At 39.3% G+C, this 14,860-nt stretch overlaps 1 pseudogene; it reads left to right on the top strand.

The window, feature by feature from the left end:
- Positions 1-238: 238 nt before the first annotated feature.
- On the top strand, positions 239-4,076 carry LOC118844375 (annotated as a pseudogene).
- Positions 4,077-14,860: the final 10,784 nt, after the last annotated feature.

Genomic DNA, 14,860 nt, shown 5'->3' with positions numbered 1-14,860 from the left:
TTTGCCCATCTGCTTAGCTATGTTACCTCCCTTCTCTCCCAGGACATTCCTGGGTTCCCGCAAAGAATGGACGAGGTGGGAATAGAGGACTCAGACAGGCAGAGACAGAGACAGAAACAGAGAGAAACAGAGACAGAAACAGAAAGTGAACTAGACTGTATGAAGTCTCCACCCCAGTTCCGCCCAGAGAAAGCGCTAAGACAAAGCAGCCAGGTCAGTCCGCTGGGTCTGGGGAGCCATGTCTCGTGGCCGAAAGCTCATCCTGGAGTCTCTGGACAACCTGACTGAAAAGGAGTTCAAGAGGTTCAAAATTAATCTGCTGTCGGTGAAACTGCGGGACGGCTACCGCCACCTCCCCCGAGGACTTTTGCAGGACCTGGACCGCATGGACCTCACCGACAAGATCGTCCGTTAGTACCGAGAGGGCTACGGGATGGAGCTGACTGTGGAGGTTCTCAGGGGCATGAACATGCAGGAGGAGGCTGACAGACTCCAGCAAGCAGCAGAGTCTGGTGAGGCTCCCTTCTCTCAGTCCCCACCCCTCAGCCAGGAACCCACCCTCAACCCGCCCCCTTCTAACCCCTTCCACTCTACTTCCTGGATTCTGTACCAAGGCTCCAGCCTCAAGTTCTCAGCCTTTGAGATCCACCACGGTTATGGCTCCTTTCCTGGGACAGAGGCCCCTGCCCGCCATCCCAAACTATCTCCATCTTCTTCCTTCCTCCCCGCCATAGCTTCCTACTGGATGTTTGACTTCACATCATTGCTGTCCCACCCTCTCTTCCTCTCAGCATTACTTTCATTTTCTCCCGTTGCCTCAAGACCCAGTTTGCAGCTGGGGGTAAGGGAATAAATAATGGGACAAAAGATCCTAGAAAACATTTAAACGTACACACCCTGACACAGGTTGTGATAGACACACACACTAATACACACAAGTTGACACATATACCAACATTCACAAATGTTCACATGTACAGACGTTCACAAAGAGACACAGAGCAAAGAACCAAGTTCTCCCCTTCCCTTTTCTCACTGGCCTTCTCCTGGGACCTTTGAACTTAGACCTGTGTGAGCCAGGAAAGTTGGATCTATTTGGGGAACGAGGTGGGGGAGAAGGAAGAAGAGATGTTACACACCAAAATGGCTCCCCAGGAAGGAACTGGGAGAAATTGGGAAAGTTACCCTTTTTCTCTTTATAGCCTCAAGGCCTCACCCAACTGGAAATGCAGCCCTGCCCACTCAGCATTCAGCTATAGCAGACCTTCCATCAGGTAAGGACTAATTCATTCTCTCTCCAGGGGACTCTAGATTGAAGTCTTTTGCTCTTCATAGCCTTGTGGAAAGTAGCCACTAATCCTGGAAGGGTCAAAGTCCAGGACCAGAAAGCATCCTCCAACATTTGGAATGTAGGTAGTCTTCAATTAGTTTGACATTCAACTAGTCCATCTTCCAGAAAGACTTCCTGCATTGAATGTCCACTAGGTGTTGAAGGGCAGATGGGAAGAATCAATAAAGTAAGCAAGCATTTGTTAAGCATCTACTATGTGCTAGAAACTGTGCTAAATGCTAGAGGCACAAAGACAAAATCAAAATACTGTCTTCCCTCAAAGACTTTACATTTTCATGAGGGTGTGTGTGTGTGTGTGTGTGTATACACACACATGTATATGTATATATACATATATATATGTATGTGTGTGCGTGTGCCATGTCAGATATCAGACAATTTTAGAGGGAAAGGCACTAGCATCTAAGGAAAGATTTTGTGTAAAAGGTGGTACTTGAGTCTAGTCTTGAAGGAATTTAGGGATTCCAAGAGGCAGAAGTGAATAAGGAGAGAAATTCTAGGCATAAGGCAATACAAAGTAGTGGACATAGGGATGGACTATCTTGGGTCTGGGATAACAATTATCATTGGACTGCAGATTGCATATAAGTGTAAGCAGACTGGAAAGATAGGAAAAGGTTGGGTTGTGAAGAGCTTTAGATGCTGGAGGGGTTCGTTTTTGATTCTCAATGTAAAAGGAAGCCACTGAAGATTACTGAGTAGTAGGGTGGCATAGTCAGACCTGCATTTTAGGGAAATCATTTTAGTGTCTGTGTAGAGGACAGACTAGAGTAGGGGGAGACTTAAGACCAAATAAGATAACTATTTCAATAGTCCAGGTGAGATATTACTACCCTGAACTACAGTGGTAACCATGTGAATAGAGTTAAGGGCACACACACACACACACACACACACACACACACACATGATTAGAAAACTCAATGACTATAAGGTTTGTGTCACTTCAGTAGAAATAGGGAAGTTCAGCAGAGAGGTGAGTTTAGGGTGAAAAAGAATGGATTCTGTTTTGGATATGATGAGTTTGAGATGTGTGTCATCTGCATAAAGATAATGATCAAAACAAGGGTACCTGGTGAGGTCACCAGGGAAAAGGAGCATAGTGAGAAAAGAGAAGGGGAACCATGCTGGAGCCTTGGGAAACATATACAGTTAGAGGACGTGAAATGAATGATGACCCAACAAAGAAGATCGAGATGGAACAGTCAGACAAATGGAGGAAATCCAAAGAAAGCGGTATCATGAAAACCCAGAGATGAGATAGTATCCAGGAGGATCATGGGATCATTGATCTAGAGCTGAAAGGGACCTCAGAGGCTATCTAATCCAACTTCTTCATTTCATAGATGAGAAAACTAAGACCCATGGAGGTTAAATATTTTGCCCAAGATCAAGCAAGATTTGAACCCAGGTCCTCAGATTCTAGATCTAAGGTATTCTCCATTGTATCATCCTGGTCAACTGTGTCTAATGCTGCAAAGTGGACCAAAAGGATGAGAAAAGACTACTATATTTAGCAATTACAGGAGCATTAGCGATGTTGGAGAGAGATGTTTAAGATGATTGATAAGGTCAATAGTCAGCTTGCAGAGGGACAGGAAGAGTGAGAAGAGAAGGGAGAATACATAAGATGATAGCTAACAGGGATGTTAGGGATGACAGTTGGAGATTGGGGCAGTCTTCTACATAAAGTGAGCCAAGTCTTGGTAAGTGCCAGAGGATGGAAAGAACATGAGAGGAACATACACAAAAAAGAAACAGAAACTGAGCCAAGGCAATATTTCATGTGCATCCTTCCCCAATGTCAACAAGTCACAAAAACATATGCCAGGGGGCTTTGCTTTATAGTGCTTCTATATAGGACATGCTCTCAAAGGATTATGGGTAAATAATCCCAATTCAATGCTTGGGAGCTGTGACTTCTTAAAGAAGCCTTGAAGGATATTTAAATTGAGGCTTGCCTATTCTTGGAAACCCTGGGACCAGAGCTTCTGTTGTTTCGAAGATTGTGGGATGAATGGAGGTTTCAGACGAAGGAGGGAGGTAGTGAGCATAGTGGGGTTAGACGGGGAATACTTTTCACAGGAGACCAACTTTAGTGGAGATATAAGGGAGAGGAAAGAGATCGATTAGATAAAAAGCATGGGCAAATGGTCCCACTGAGGAGTCAGAAGTTATAATTATGGGTTATTGAGGGTTTTATGGGGGGAAGGGGAGGAGAAAGCCTTGGGGTAACAAAATAGAGTTGCTTGGAAGGGCTTTCCCTACCCTAAGGCTAGTTAAGGCTCAATCTCAGTGGGTGGAGTACCCATCCTTCCTCCCCTATTCCTTCCCATGTGGGTCTGAAGGATTGTTCTCCCTCCCAGGAGCTAACCATACCCCCACTTTCCATTTAACTGGTGTCTCTCCTCCTATAGGTCATTATTTAACCCTTTCTCTGTTTTTTCTCTCTGTCCAATGCACCCCAGGAATGCATTTTGTGGATAAGCATCGAAAAATCCTCATCAGTGATGTCACCCTGCTGGATCCAGTCCTAGACCGGTTGTATGGGAGAGTTCTGAACCCAGAGCAATATGAGGCAATCAGGGCTAAGAGCACCATTCCGAAACAGATGAGGATGCTCTACACCTTAATGCGAGCTTGGGATGATACATGTAAAGATCTGCTATTAGAAGCTCTGAGGGTGAGCAACCCTTTCCTAGTGAAAAGGCTGGAGAGGAGCTGAGGGGCTCCTAGAGTTCCCTCTTACTACAGGATCCCAGAACGCCACTCCAACCATGGCACTTCAATGTCTGGCATTCAAGGGCTCCACAAACTGCCTTAAAAGTAAAATAAAACTATGAAAATTTATCTTCTACGTATCTGACTTTTTCTCCCTTCCATTTTGGTCACCCAGTGTTCTCCCCATCCAATTCCACTCCCTGAGTGGGACTGAGCCTGGTCCCTCAACCTCCTCACAGGGAAGTCCTTTTCAATCAATAAACCCTGTTCCACTCCACTCTAGGATTGAAAATTCTTACCCCTACTCGCCTTCTCACTGGGCTTGTGCCCAACTCTTACATAGGCACCCCAATGAAAATCTGAAAAAGAAAGAGAAGTAATATCATCCAGTCAGTCTAGAACTGCACAGAAAGGCAGTTAAAAGACTGTAGAGACTGGTATAAGGTTTAGGTAAGCCAGCTCAGGTAAAAGTGGAGGCAATGAAGTTGAGAAGACAGGTGGACCAGGGATCTGAAATCAGTGAGTACTCTGAATGTAGGCCTCTTAATTTAGGACCAACTCTAGTAATCAGACACTTGAAGGAGAGCCCAACCCAGGCCTCTCAGAACAGAAGCAGAAGACAGAACTTGGCTTTAATAGCACTAAGCAGAAAGACCAAACCTGGCAGTGTACTCCTCAGAATACTGGAAGCCACAGGAGGATACAGGAAGAACTCAGGACCTGGGCACTGGAGGCCTGACACCTGGATGATCTCTTATACTCCACTAGGGCTTATTAGGACCACACCAGGGGTGAAACCAATTCTTAACTGTGTACTGTGTAAAGATAAGCCAAGGGAAAGCTGCTAAGGCCTAAACCCACAAGCGTCTGCCAGGAGACTGAGACAAAACTTCTAACAAAATAAAACATCCCTGTATGTTAAAGGCACTAGGAAGCATAGGAATAAGTGAACCTTCCCTCAATAGGGGAAGTAGTATCTATCTAATACCAAGAACTAACATTATCTGTAATGGAGAAACACTAGAGGCCTTTGCAATAAGACAAGGATGTCCATTGTTACCACTATTATTTAACACATTTCAAGTTATTTGCTAGAGCAATAAAGCAAAAAAAAATCATAGGAAAATAAGGAACAAAATTATTACTTTTGTAGATGACATTATGATTTAATTAGAGAACACTGGAGTTCAATTAAAAATAATTAAAATGATAATTTCAGCCAAGTAGCAAAACATAAACCCACAAAATCATCGGATATCCTGTACATTACCAACAAAACCTAGTAGAATGAGATGTAAAATTCAAAATAATGATAGCATTTGTAAAATGTCTGAGTCATCTTATACACTTAGGAATTATATGAATAAAATGATAAAGCACTCTTTATCAAAATAATGGCAGACAAACAAGTGGAGAGAAATTAATTTCTTCTGTTTATGCCATACTGATATAAAAATTATAATATTATATAAATATTTGCACAATTTCAATATTGTGTCAATCCAACTATCAAAGGTATCGAACTAGATGAAAGTATAACAAAAATTTTCTGGAGGAGCCAAAAATCTTAAGGGAAAGGCTAAAAAAGCGTGAAGCAAAAAGGCCTAGAAAAGCCAGATCTGAAGCTTTATAATAAAGGAGTAATCATTAAACAATTTTGTGCTGGTTAAAAATTAGAAAAGTTGATCAAAGGTACAAATTAGGAACAAAATATCCAAAAACGATCAAACAGAGTAGTATAGTGTTTGATAAATCCAATGACTCTAACTATTAGGCTAAGGACTCACTAACTGACAAAAACTGCTAGGAAAACTGGAAAACAGCATGGGAGAAATTAAGCTTATATTATCTCATACCTTATGCCACAGTAAGATCTAAATGAATATGTGACCTAAATATAAGTGGCCATATAATAAAAAAGTTAGAGAAAAACTCAAGAATTCCCCATTATGCTTAGGGAAAGAAGTCTTGACCAAACAAGACATAGAGAGGATCATAAAAGATTAAATGAAAAAATTTGATTATATAAAATTGAAGTTTTTGCATAAACTAAAGCAATGCAGTGAGAATTAGAGGATAAACAGTTAATTGGGGAAAAAATCTTTGCAGAAACTTCTCTGATAAATATCTGACATCCAAAATTATAGGTAATATTCCTCTAATAAAGAAATGGGCAAAGGATATGAGCAGATAATTCTCAAAAAAGACATACAAATTATCAAAGACTACATGAAGAAATGCTTCAAATGAGAAAAATTAAAATTTAAAAATACCTCTAAAGTTACATGTCACACAGAGAAGGTTGCCAAAGTTGATACAAAGGGGAAATGACAACTATTGGAGGGACACTATTAACACACTATTATTGGAGCTGCCAATTAGTTTTGCCATTCAGGAAGGCAAATTGAAGCTGTATCCAAAATGTCACTAAACTGTGACTATCCTTTGACTCAACAATATTGGTGCAAGGTACATATCCCAAAGAGATCAAAGACAAAGAAAAAGGACTCATATGCACAAAAATATTTATAATAGCATTTTTGGTAGTGACTGGGTACCCATCTATTGAGGAATGGCTGAACAATTATGCCATATGAATATAATGGAATGTTATTATCCTTCAAGAAATGACAAAAGGAATGGATTTAGAGAAACCTCTGAATTTCAGGAATGAAATTCTAGGAAGAAGAAATTAAACTATGCTGATAAGAGAGAAGAATACTTTTATTAAAGAAGGTTTTTCTAGAAACCTTCTGCTTTCTAACAATTGCTTCACTCTTTTAGAAACCCCTAAATTGTAGTTTAAATATCATGGATACAACCATTCATTATTTGAAAAGAAACAATAGGCAAAATTACTATTCTGGCCGTGAATCTGACCCTAAAGGAGAAACTAGTTCCTGAAATAGAAATGATGGAAACTTTGTGGAGACAAGGAAGTGACCGCTCTTTCTAGGAATTTCTAAAAGAGAATAACAGGAAAGTCAGGTATAATCTGACAGGTATCTTGATTTTTAGGAAACAGATTGCAAGGTGTATAGCAAAATTATGGATGGAATGTTATAATTTATCACTATTTTTATTATTAAAAATAAGTGTTATTTTTTCTTGAATGAACAAAAATTATCTGACAATTTTCTTGGCCCAGTAGATGCAGTTATCACTTTGACATTGCAACTTTCCTCTTCATGATTTTGATATATTGTGGGTTGGCATAAGAAATTAAATGGGAACTTTTGGGGAGTTTTGTGGAAGCTGCAGATGACATGTGAAGGCCAGCAGATGACAGAGAGCCTATGAGCAAATACTTAACCCAAATTTTATAATAAGTTACCATAAATACCTCATAAAAGAAAAGGAAAAAAATTCTTACTTCTACTCTGATAATGGGGGAGAGCCAAAATATTTCATGGGTATTTTCCAGATTGGGGGGGCTCCATGCCTCTAACCCCCATGATGTGGAAGGGATAATTGTGCTTCCCAATGGACAGTCAAGTAACATCCTTTATAAAGTGTGTTCCTGAAAAACAAAATATTCTAAATGAATTTTTGACAGAAAGAAGGGATATACCATCTAATTTTTAAAAAAGTTTAATGATTGGGGCAGCTAGGTGGCACAGTGAGTAGAGCACCAGCCCTGGAGTCAGGAGGCCATGAGTTCAAATGTGACTTGACACACTTACTAGCTGTGTGACCTTGGGTAGGTCATTTAACCCCAATTGCCCTGCCTTTCCCCCTGCAAAAAAAAAAAAAAGTTTAAATGATTCACTTTGTTTTCGTCATAGTCCTTTCCCTTGAAGCATTCCCCAGTAGTCTCCTATTGAATTGTCTCTTACAACAACTTTTTGTTATTGCTGTTCAGTTGTTTCAGTTGCGTCTGACTCTTTGTGACCCCATTTGGGGTTTTCTTGGCAAAGATACTGGTGTACTTTTGATATTTCCTTTTCTAGATTGTTTTACAGAGGAGGAACTAAGGCAAACAGGGTTAAATGACTTGCTTCGGGTCACACAGCTAGCTAGTGAGTGTCTGAGGCCAGATTTAACCTCAAGAAGATGAGTCTTCCTGACTTCAGGCCTGGCACTCTATCCGCTGAGCCACCTAGTTGAGTATGAGAACTAAATAACGACAACAATACTTTAAACAAAAACAACGGACATGGGTATTTCTTACAGCTTAAGGCTGAAAATTCCACATTTATTAGTTCTCTGAGACCAAGACTGGTGATGACAATCAGATTTTGATGGACTTTTGGTATTGTTTATTTATATTATTGTAGTAATCGTATATATTATTCTCTTAATTCTGCTTTGATCTATATAAATTCATGTCTTCCAACATTTCTCTGAATTTCTCATATTTGTAATTTCTTTTTTTCTTATATTTGTCCAGACCTCTGATTTCATTGTTTTTTTATGGTACAATAATAAATAGTCTATTACGTTCATACACCATAACTTCTCTAGCTGTTCTCCAATTGACAGGCACTCACTTTGTTTTCAGGTATTTGTTACCATGATGCTGCTATTAATATTTTAATATATATGGGACACTTTTTCTTGTCTTTGACCTACTTAACATATGTGTGCAAGAGTGGATCTCAAAAGGTAGAAGCATATTATTGAATTTTCTAGCATAGTTCAAAATTCTTTTCCAGCAAGGTTGTATATACACACTACTGCAGAGCTCTACAGTGTATTAGAATGCCTGATTCCCCACAGTACGCCTGATTTTGCTATATCTACATTTTTTCATCTTTGCCACGTTGAGATGTGAAGTGAAACCTCAGAGTTGGTTTAAATTTCATTCCTCTTATTGTTGTTCATCCTTTGTTTTCAAAGAGGACCAATGGCATTGTGGGTGATGTCTTGACTTGCATGTGAATTGGATTTAAGTGAGGCAGTGGCTCAAAGCCTTCAGCTTCACCCTCTCCTCCTGAATCATCCAAGTCCAGTGACAGGTCAAAAGTCAAGGGGACTGGTAATGGTCCTAGATGTAGACCACAAAGAGGTAGTTATGCTGGTAAGGAGTGTGGGAGAGAAGGAGAAGGAATCCTCTATGCATTTTGAAGACCAACTAGGAAGTAGCATTTGTAGATGTTCAGTTAAATCCGAATTACTGAGGGACAGCACAGTCTAGGGTTCAGTGAGCAGGTCTGTTCTGAAAAGCCTACATTGGGCTTTGAGAGTTCTGAATTTGTTTGTGATCCTTGAGTAGAGATGTGTGAGTGTTTTGGTATTTAAATAGTCCTCCTCTTTCTCCTTTTCCTCCTCCTCTTCCTCTTCCTCCTTTTCATCTTCCTCTTCCCTTCTTTTCCTTCCTCTAGGGTAATGACACCTTAATGTCAGAATGTGGCACAAATGTCATATCCAAACCCCAGAAGAGACTTGAATACTGGAAGGACAAGAATAGTGGATTGAGTCGCAGCTTCCGAGGGATGAATTTGGGCCATTGTTAGGCAGTGTTTGGCCAGCAAACCTACACTCATCGAAACACTGGCAGGTTACGATTGGGAAGCTCACATGGGGAAAACCCAGTCAAAATAATGTCTAACAACATCAGGCTGATTGATGTAGAAATCTTAATTACTTTCTCTTCTTACAAAAAATGTACTGTTCCACAGTAAAGAGATTGACTGCTTTCTGGTCAGAGGCTCCTGGAGTATCTCCTGTGCTCACAGATGCCATTTCTGTGCAGTAAGCAACAAAACTAAAAACTTTTTGGGCAAACTGACTTGAAAGTCTTTATTCTCCTCTAGACAACCAACTGCTTCAGTATTTAGGGACCTTTGAAAAGGCTCTTAGAAGGAAGTTCAGACCACTTCCTTGCCCCAAGGGCTCGGTATATTTGTATACTGCTACAGTCATGTTATGCCTCAAGCATGGTTAAAAAAAAGAGCTAATCTTTATATAGCACTTTAAGATTTAAATGAAACTTTTCTCAAAACAATGCTGTGAGATAGGAAATGCAAGTTTTTTTCTCATTTCTCAAGTCTTTCCCATCCTCTAACCTATCCTCTACTTAATAGAGTCAGCCCAAGTCTGACCACATCACCCAGCCCCATCCAATAAACATCAGTGGCTCCATAATACCTCCAGAATTAAATATAAAATCTTCTATTCGGCTTTTGAAGCCCTTCATAACCTGGCCCCTTCCTACCTTTCCAGCCCTTTTATACCCTATGCGTTCTATGATCCAGTGACACTGATCTCCTTGCTGTTCCCCACATACAATATTCCAGATCCAGACTCTGGGTATTTTTGATGGCTGTTCCCCATGCCTGGAATCCTCTACTTCTTCATTTCTATCTATCTGGAAGCAGATAGGTAGTGCAGTGTAAGAGAAGCTGGGCCTGGAGTCAGAAAGACTCCAGAGTTCCAAGATACTCTGTCCAATAGTTCCGTCATGTCTGACTCTTTGTGACCCCATTTGGGATTTCCTTGGCACAGATATTGGAGTAGTTTGTCATTTCTTTCCCCAACTCATTTTACAAATGAGGAACTGAGGCAAACAGGGTTAAGTGACCTGCCCAGGGTCATATAGCTAGTAATTGGGGAATGGCTCTTACATATTTCCATAAATTCTCTACCTATTGTGGATATCAGATCTTTATCATATGTATTTGATGCACATTTCCCCCCTTAATTTGTCTTGTGTTCTTTAAATTTGACAGTATGCTACCAGCATTGACTGTCGTAACTGACTACAGTGCCTCTTCATACCAGCTTTCTTTATGACATTGTTGTAGTCATTATAAGTATTGTTCTTTTGGCTCTGTTTTATTCATTCTGTAATACTTAAAAGTCTTCCCATATTTCCCTTAATTATTTATATTTGTCATTCCTTGAGATGCATACATGGAGCCATAATCCAGTGTGACTGGGCTTTTCCCCAGGGACACTTTTCAAACTCCCATAGGCCAGAAGTGCTACTTAAAGTTCTACATTTGTATTTCACCATTGCTTCAGTTATTATCCAATTGCTGGACACAATATTTTGTTTCCAGCTCCTTATTATTATAATTAATGCTACTGTAGACTTTTTTGTGCACATTCATCTTTTTAAAAAATGTTTTTTTTTTCTGTCAACATCTGTGGGATATAGATCCTTAAGTAGAATCTTTGGTTCAAAGGGTATAACCAATTTAGCAACTTTTCTTGCATAATTCCAAATTGTTTTACAGAATGGTTGAACGAGGGGGCAGAGCCAAGATGGTAGAGAAAAAATCAGGGATTCACCTGAGCTCTTCTCTGAACATCTTCTATATAATGTTCCAAAACAAATCCTGGAGCAGCAGAACACACAAAAGGATGGGGTGGAACAATTTTCCAGCCAAAGACAACTTAGAAGGTCAGCAGAAAAGGACTGTACCAGCCAAGTGAGAGTGGATTATAGTCTAGTGCAGGCCGAGCCAGCATAGACGGGACCTAAGCAAATCAGGAATAGGCCATGGGAGCAATCGAATCAGCAGTGGCAGTTGCTTCTGGAGCTCCAACCCCCAAGATGATAAGAGGGTCAAACAAGTGGTCAGTAGGAGATTACAGGGTTTTCTTTGCTGTCACTGGGAGTAAAATCCAACAAAGAGAAGAAAGCCTTGAAAACAAAGTTAACCAAATTGAAAAAGACATAAAAAAGTTCATTGAAGAGAACTCCTTAAAAAGCAGAATTGGTCAAATGGAAAAAGAGGTACAAAAGTTTGCTGAAGAAAATAATTCCTTAAAAGTTACAATTGAGCAAGGAGAACATAATAACTTTATGAGACATTAAGAAACAATAAAACAAAATCAAAAGAGTGAAAAAATAGAAGACTGTGAACTATCCCATTGGAAAAAAACAATGGACCTGTACAATAGATCCAGGAGAGATAATTTTAAAATAATTGCACTATCTAAAAGCCACAATACAAAAAGAGCCTAGACATCATCTTTCAAGAAATTATCAAGGAAAATTGCCCTGATATTCTGAAACCAGAGGGTAAAATAGAAATTCAAAGAATCCACTGATTACTTTCTGAAAGAGATCCCAAAATGCAAACTACCAGAAATATTATAGCCAAATTCCAGAGTTCCCAGGTCAAGGAGAAAATATGGCAAGCAACCAGGGAGAAACAATTGAAATAGTATGGAGCCACAGTCAGGATAACACTAGATTTAGCAGCTTCTACCTTAAAGAGTTAGAGGACTTGGAATATGATATTCTGAAATGCAAAGGATATAGGATTACAACCAAGAATCATTTTCCCAGCAAAACTGAGGGAAAAAATGGATATTCAATAAAATAGAAGACTTCCAAGCATTCTGGATGAAAAGACCAGAGCTGAATATAAACTTTAACTTTCAAACACAAGAGAAGCATAAAAAAGTAAACAGGAAAGGGAAATCATAAAGAACTTAATAAGGTTAAACTGTTTACATTCCAGAATGGTCAAACCAATTCATAGCTCCATTAGTAGTAAATTAGTGTGCATGGACTAAAATTCTAAAGAGAAGTCACATTGAGGAGGAATGTGGAAAGTTTTGTGCTATGAAGTTGAAGAACAAGAAATAAAATTATTTTGATAAGAAAGAAACTATCTATAGCCATATAAAATTGGTAGCCATTAAGTATATTAAACCAATGTGATATGTCTAAAAGTAAGTATATTAATGTGGTTGCCAAGAGAGTTCATCAAACAATTTATACTTTTAGAAGATGTTCAAATATAAGTGAGCAAAGTGGTAAAAGAAGGAAAAATATTAAATACTATAGGAGCTGTGAAAGACATCCAACTAACTTATGAATGGCAAGTTCTTGGTTTGGTCTAACCATCATGGAAATTAATTTGGAGTTACATAAGAAAAATACTAAATTTTACTAAATAGTAAATGCTAAATAGTAAATTTAGTGATAAAAGTAGATACTTTTACATGTAAATCTTATTCCTGGGATTTTGCCCCATTAAATAAAGGACAGATAGAAAAGACTCTCTATGTATAAAAATATTTGTAGCATCGTTATTTTCTTTTAAAAAGATAGAAATAAAATACGTGCCCAATGATTATGATATGGCTGAACAAACTTGGTGTTTTGTTATAAGGAATGTGCCTATATGTGATATCACAGAAAGATTGCTGAATTTAAAGTTAGGAAAACATGGATTAAAGTCTTGTCTTTGGATGCATACTATGTGACTATAGATAATTTAGCCTATAAGGACCCCAGAAAACCATCTAATGTAATTGATGATCTCTGGTGGTAGAGGGAATTTCCCCAATGGGAGGTCCCCAAACTAATGAAATCACAAATCTCGTAGGCAAGAAATTTTTTATTGAACACTCACACTAGGCCAGGTACTTTGTGAAGAACTGGGAATACAAAGAAAGGCAAAAACAACAGCAGTAGCAACAACAACAAAACTGGTCCCTACTCTCAAAGAGTTTACATTCTAATGAGGGAGACAACATGCAAACAAATATGTACAAACAAACTACATATAGGAGAAATAGGAAATAATAGAGGATAGGTTCTAGCATTAAGGAGACTGAGAAAGGCTTTTTGTAAAGAAATGAGATTTTATCTGGGATTTGAAGAAAGCTAGGAAAGCTAGGAGACAGAGATGAGAAGGGAGAGTATTCTAGGTATGCGGAACAACCACTGAAAATGCCCTGAGTTGGGAAATGGAGTAATGTTTTCAAGGGCAGCAAAGAGGCCTGTGTCCCTGGATTATAGAGTATATAGAGGTAAGTAGCTGTAGGAGACTGGAAAGTTAAGGATGGACCAGGTTACGAAAGGCTTTAAAAACCAATCAGAGGATTTCATGTTTGATCCTGGAGGCAAGAGAGGGTGTATTAGCAAGGCAATAAACTCAACATTGATGATAATTGTGCATATGCTTATGTAGTTCTGTATGGCAAAATGTGAGAGACTCTCCATATAGAAGGTAAAAGAAGTAAAACATTTATTCAGACACCAGAGGACCAAATCCCATAACCAATAAGTCAACCCAGCCAAGCAGCAAGCAACTCCCCAAACCAGTAAGCCCACTTTATCATAATAGCAAGGAACTTAAAACACAATATCACAGCATGGAGCCTCACCATCCCATTATCCTTCTGCCCCCCTGCTAGGGTCTTCCCACAAACATACTCACAGCATAGCACACATCTGCTCTTTACCTCACCTCTAACCACTTTCTCTGCATTTCCTCTAACACACTTTCCTTTACTCTCAGCAAGCTACTCCCACCACATGTGACTTAGGCTTCCTGTGATGTAAGCAGGTCACATGGCCTATTAATGGATAGGAAAGATCTTCAAATCTAAATTGTCATTACAGGGGGCCACTAGAGTTTATTGAATAAGGGAGTGACATGGTCAGATTTGTACTTTAGGAAGATTGACTAGAAAGCTGAGTGGATGCTAGGTCTATATCCCAAAGACATAAAAATGGGGGCAGAGGGGAGGAGAGGACCTATTTGTACAAAAATATACAGCAGCTCTTTTTGTGGTAGCTAAGACTTGGAAATTGAAGGGATGCCCATCAACTGGGGAATGGCTAAACAATCTGTGATATATGATTGTATATACTGCACTGTAAGAAATGACAAGCAGGATGATTTCAGAAAAACCCGGAAAGACTTACATGGACTGATGCAAAGTGAAGTGAACAGAACCAGGAGAATGTTTTACACAGTAGCAGCAATATTGTTCAATGAGGAACTGTGAATGACTTAGCTATTCTTAGCAACACAATGATCCAAGACAATCCCAAAGGACTAACATACTATCCATCTCCAGAGAAAAGAAACATAT

The sequence above is a fragment of the Trichosurus vulpecula genome, chromosome 1, assembly GCF_011100635.1.
Source record: "Trichosurus vulpecula isolate mTriVul1 chromosome 1, mTriVul1.pri, whole genome shotgun sequence".
In the NCBI taxonomy this organism is placed as follows: Eukaryota; Metazoa; Chordata; class Mammalia; order Diprotodontia; family Phalangeridae; genus Trichosurus; species Trichosurus vulpecula.
The sequence above is the reverse complement of the archived record's forward strand: the minus strand, read 5'-3'. Positions and strand labels throughout refer to the sequence as shown.